This window comes from Notolepis coatsorum (assembly GCF_963971535.1).
Source record: "Notolepis coatsorum genome assembly, chromosome: 4".
In the NCBI taxonomy this organism is placed as follows: Eukaryota; Metazoa; Chordata; class Actinopteri; order Aulopiformes; family Paralepididae; genus Notolepis; species Notolepis coatsorum.
In genome coordinates this window covers 100,213,951-100,219,433 of record NC_140168.1, presented here as the reverse complement: position 1 = coordinate 100,219,433, position 5,483 = coordinate 100,213,951, and the positions used below count along the sequence as shown (strand labels likewise).

Below are 5,483 nucleotides of genomic sequence, written 5' to 3'. Positions count from 1 at the left end.
ACTTAAAGTTTAAAGTGCTTTACTTGCATTGGACATTGCATTGAACATTGAACATTGAGGAGACATCATTAGAAAGCACAATGTATGTTTCCATAGTTACGCAGATGACACACAATAGACCTTTCCCCGCTGTCAATCACGCAGAGAATAATAACCAATAAGATTGCCCGATTTCTTAAGGCCGCGCCCCTTGAAATAGAGCCGCCATGATGTCTCACAGATAGCCAGCCAGACGAGCCAGTCCTGCATTGTTGTCGAGAAAATGGTTCTTAGATGTGCTTGGGGAACGTGCAATAATGACCAGAGATATCCAGAAAGACTAAAGGGAGCGCGTTTTATAAATTTTCCAAAGCCTAAAACACAGTTGGAAAAATGTTTAAAGTGGATTAAGGCTTGTGGACGGCCCCATTCACAGCTGAATGTGGACAAGATCAACAAGAACAAGGCTGTATGCTCAACGGTAAGCCCGAAAAATATGCTTCAGTAATATATGCTTCAACATTTGAGTTAAACAGAAGTCATCACTTGTTATCTTATATATACTATATATAGATAGATAGATGGCTAGCCGATCGTTAGGTAGCCAGCTAATCATGTCTCCTCTCCAGACCTCAATCAATGTTGCTAATGCTAAGCTAGCTAATGCTAACGGATGGTTTAACCTAACGTTGCCAAAAAGAGTCTCCGAAAACATTCCGATCAGTTCATGAGCTGAAGGAAAACTACATATAGCTACAGCTACTTAGTCAACACCCTTGGAAATTATGAATTGGAAGTTGTCCAGTTGATTCTAACAACCGAACTAACGTTAGCTAAATGTTAGTGTACTGTAAATGTCCAAACCCCCCCCTCCTAATGTACAGTTTCCTCCCCCTCGTATGTATATATTTCCTGTTAGGATATCTTTTTAACAGTACTGTATATTTGCATATCTTGTATGTCACAAATGTAACAGTACTGTATCTGTGTCATAAATGTCATGCTATATACCAGCTATCACAACCAGTCAGGTCAGTAGGCAGCTCTCCAGAATTAACGTAAACAAGGCCAGAGGACCGGACAACACCAATCCCAGGGTGCTCAAGGTATGTGCAGAGCAGCTGGCAGCACCGCTCCAGCATCTTTTCAACCTCTCCCTGAGGCTGGAGAGGGTGCCCCAGCTCTGGAAGACCTCCTGCATTGTCCCGGTGCCCAAGAAGGGACGTCCCAGCACCCCCAACGACTACAGGCCAGTCGCTCTGATGTCACACGTCATGAAGACGTTTGAGAGACTGGTCCTGCAACACCTCAAGCCCCTGGTGCGTGACTCCCTCGACCCCCTGCAGTTTGCATACCAGGCAAACATCGGGGTGGAGGATGCCATCATCTACATGCTCCACAGAGCGTACACGCACCTGGAGAAGCCGCGCAGCTCAGTGAGGATTATCTTCTTTGATTTCTCCAGCGCCTTCAACACCATCCAGCCGTCACTGCTAGCGGAGAAGCTCTCTGCGATGCAGCTGGAGCACGGCTTGGTGGCCTGGATCAAGGACTACCTCACTGAGAGGCCACAGTACGTCAGACTAAAGGACAGTCAGTCTGACGTACTGGTGAGCAACACCGGCGCCCCCCAGGGAACTGTGCTGTCACCCTTCCTCTTCACCCTCTACACCTCAGACTTCTGCCGCAACTCCAGCGGGTGCCACCTGCAGAAGTTCTCAGACGACTCCTCCATCGTAAGCTACATCACCGACGATGATGAGGAGGAGTACAGAGCCCTGGTGGAGAGCTTCGTGGGGTGGAGCGACAGCAACCACCTCCAACTCAACACCAGTAAGACCAAGGAGCTGGTGGTGGACTTCCGGAGGGGCAAGAAGAGGCCCCCCCCGATTCCCATCTCCATCCGAGGGGTGGATGTGGAGATGGTGGACTCATACAAGTTCCTTGGGGTACACCTGAACAATAAACTGGACTGGTCGGACAACACAGAGGCCCTCTACAGGAAGGGACAGAGCAGGCTGTTCTTCCTGAGGAGACTCAGGTCCTTCAATGTGTGCAACAAACTGCTGCAGTCTTTTTACCAGTCTGTTGTGGCCAGCATCCTCTTCTATGCTGTGGCATGCTGGGGAGGCTACATCAACTCAAGGGACACCAACAAGCTCAACAAGCTGGTGAGGAAGGCTAGCTCCGTGGTGGGAGTCGAGCTACCTAGACTTGAGGTGATGGTAGAGAGGGGGATGATAAGGAAGCTGGATGCCATCATGGAGAACCCCTACCACCCCCTCTACGACGAGCTAGTCAAGATGAGAAGCACGTTCAGCCACAGACTCATCCCCCCCCGACACTCAACTAACCGCCTCGGACAGTCCTTCATACCAGCGGCCATCAGGCTCCACAACAGTGGGCAGCGACTAGCAGCCTCCAGGCCCCACAACAGGGGGCAGCGACAGCGACTGCTACCAGACATTGACCTGGGACTTATAGGAACCCAAGGGGGACAAAGTAGACTACCCTGGTACTTTGATTAATGTATACTCAGTAGATAGTAAATTATAACACTACCTCATGCATACTGCACCTTATGTGACACTGTGAATAATGTGAATATTCCTCAGCTAGTCAGATAGTAAATTATATTGACCATATTGATCAAATTGTTTACACTGCCTGTGTTGTCTTTTACTACCTGTATACTGTGTTGTTTTACTACCTGTACCCCTCCCCCCCTCCCCCCCATGCTGCTATGATGCCTGAATTTCCCCAAGGGGATCAATAAAGGAATATCTTATCTTATCTTATCTTATATCTGTTGTGTATGTCATAACACATAAATGTCATTATGAATTGAAAATGGGGGACCCTGATGTAAACAAGACTAAAGTCTTTCTCTGGTCTGCATCCCCTTAACTATTGTGTGTATTGAGCTGTACTGTACTGTACCCATTCTGCAATCTGTTAATACAGTTTTCAATCAGCTAGCATGAGTAACCTGAATGCCTTACAATATCTGTGATCCACTTTCTCTTCTCTGTCATGCCTATCTCACCTTATAGCATTTTGTTGGCGGGGATGGACCTACTGTGCAATATCCAGACCCTATAAAAGCTGATGGGACCACATGTAAGTCGGTGCGTCCATTGCCAAAGAAAAGACGCCTGCTTGATCCTGACAACCCACCATCTAAAAAAGAACTACTGCAGGAAAATTCTAACTTGTAAATCCTGAAGACTGGGTATTGTCAAAGTCCTTATAGGCGGTATTGTCTGAATATTGTGATGCGTTAGTGAAGATGTGAATCACTAACTAAAAACACCATTTGCATGTGTGAATCAGATGTCATTTAATAATTTGTTATAAATGCTCATATCTAGTATTAATTTGTGAACCAAAGATACTGCAAGTTCTTGTTACAATCAAACAATACATAAATAATACTGAGACCAAATGTTATGATTAATGAACAACATGGATTTATTAATTAAAGTGCATTTATTTGATTATGATTTTGATACTTCACAGGAACATCAATCCCTCTCTGGATGTCATCAACCACCAATCGGAGCTCAGTTATACAGCTACACAGACGTGCACAGCTACTCAGACTGAAGGAGAATGTAAGGGTCTACCTTTCTTTTAGGAACTGAGAAGCATGATCTTTAAAAAATGCAGAAAGTCTGTGCAGTAATCTTTCCATAAATTGTATGTCTGGGAATATTCTTTCCACAAAGATATCTTTCTGCGTAAAAACTATGAATTCACAGAATTGGCAGCCTGTCACCATAAGTTGTCCTTGTATTTGCACATAATAGTCATGCGTCTTCTTCAATGAAATACTGCCCCCCTCATCTTTGTGTAAACAGAAATCTGGGAAGTTGTCGCAAGCCTCCAATATCAAACAGTTTCTTGCCTTATAAGGACATTTCACTTCGACTATCCCACTCTCGCCATTGTCGCACAACTTCCCGTCAGGTGTGGCTCCTAAAAAATCAAACTCTGAATTGACAACAAGACCACACTCGTGAAAATGTCTGGCGGGATAAACCTCCAGATATTTGGCCTTGGCCTTTGCCTCATTCCTTTTCCCATACTCCAAAGCGGGGGCACAAATGGATGTCAACCGGAAAACACTCTCCAGAAATTTTGTTGTTGGGGCAGATTTTCTGTTTACCGCTTTCGCAAAGTTTGAAGCAGTCAGTCGTGACCTCCGCTCTTCAAACCAGTCATTTGAGAGAGCCTGGGCCCGAGTGCGTTCTTCCAGTGCTACCAGGTTTGTGTCTGCAGTATTCAGATCTTTGTAGATCGCTGGAAGCTTCACTGGAGATGGCTTTTCTTCTTGAGATTTCTTGTCTGTAGAATAAAAGCAAAATGTTATTATTGTGATGTCATGTATATGTGGAAACTCCCTAACAATAATTGTAATATTTCTGTTTCCAGGGGTTTGCCCTTTAGAAGTATTGGGCACTGCTGTGGAAGGTGCAAGATTGAAGTCAGAGCTGGAGAAGAAGGAGAGGACGATAACCTGGTTGAAAGTCATTCTGTACTGTACAAAGTGTTGTCCAAAAAGAAACAAAAATCAAAGGGATTTTTAAGTACTACACTGGGATCACATATGTTAGATTCATGTTATTGTTAGATTTTCTTGTGCCTGCTGGCTGTGATGCACCTTATGCAAAGGGCCGTAAAGACATGACGTCACTAGGAAAATCCAATGGCCTATTTTTGACATTGTGTAGGTTAAGACACAACTTTGGACTTCAAGATTTGTCTCAAAGATTTGGAGTATCCATGCAGTCTGCAGGACTTGTTTTTAATACATGCATAGAACTTATGTATTTTAAATTTGGACAAATTAGCATATGGCCTCATAGAGACATTATTATTGAAAACATGCCTGAAAACTTTAGAAAATAATTTCCTTCTACTTTAGTCATTATTGATGGTACTGAATTTAAGACCCAGGTGCCATCTGCACTGGCTTTACAAAGTCAGCTTTATAGTGACTATAAGTCAAGCACAACCCTCAAAGCATTGATTGGATGTGATCCAAGTGGGTCTGTCATTTTTGTGTCAGAGTTATTTACAGGTGCTGTATCCGATAAGGCGATTACTGAAAGCAGTGGTTTTTATGATTTACTTAAAACACTGAAAGTTCATGGTTACATCAAGGATGGTGATGCTGTTATGGCTGACAAGGGTTTTACAATACACGACGAGTTGAAAGAGCTTGGATTACGTTTGAATATCCCTCCTTTTGCTGCTGGTCATTCTCATATGTCTCAGTCAAATGTGGCATTGACTAACAAAATTGCTCGTCACAGGGTTCATATTGAGCGTCTTATATGTAAAGTTAAGACGTACAAAATCCTTTCAGATCGCATACCAACAACCCTTTTCAAAACGATAAACCAGATATGGTCAGTTTGTTGTTTTATGACCCTACAACAGGATGTGTTTGTAACTGATAAATGAAATTGTAGACCTGCATTACCTGATAAGAAAGTACA

The 5,483-nt window shown here is 43.8% G+C and overlaps 1 long non-coding RNA gene across 1 annotated transcript; it reads left to right on the top strand.

The window, feature by feature from the left end:
- The first annotated feature begins 295 nt into the window (after positions 1-295).
- LOC311227874 lies at positions 296-3,594 on the top strand. Its single transcript, XR_014619641.1, has 3 exons — positions 296-460; positions 3,033-3,099; positions 3,499-3,594. It is a non-coding gene; the product is annotated as an uncharacterized lncRNA (long non-coding RNA).
- The last annotated feature ends 1,889 nt before the right edge of the window (positions 3,595-5,483 follow it).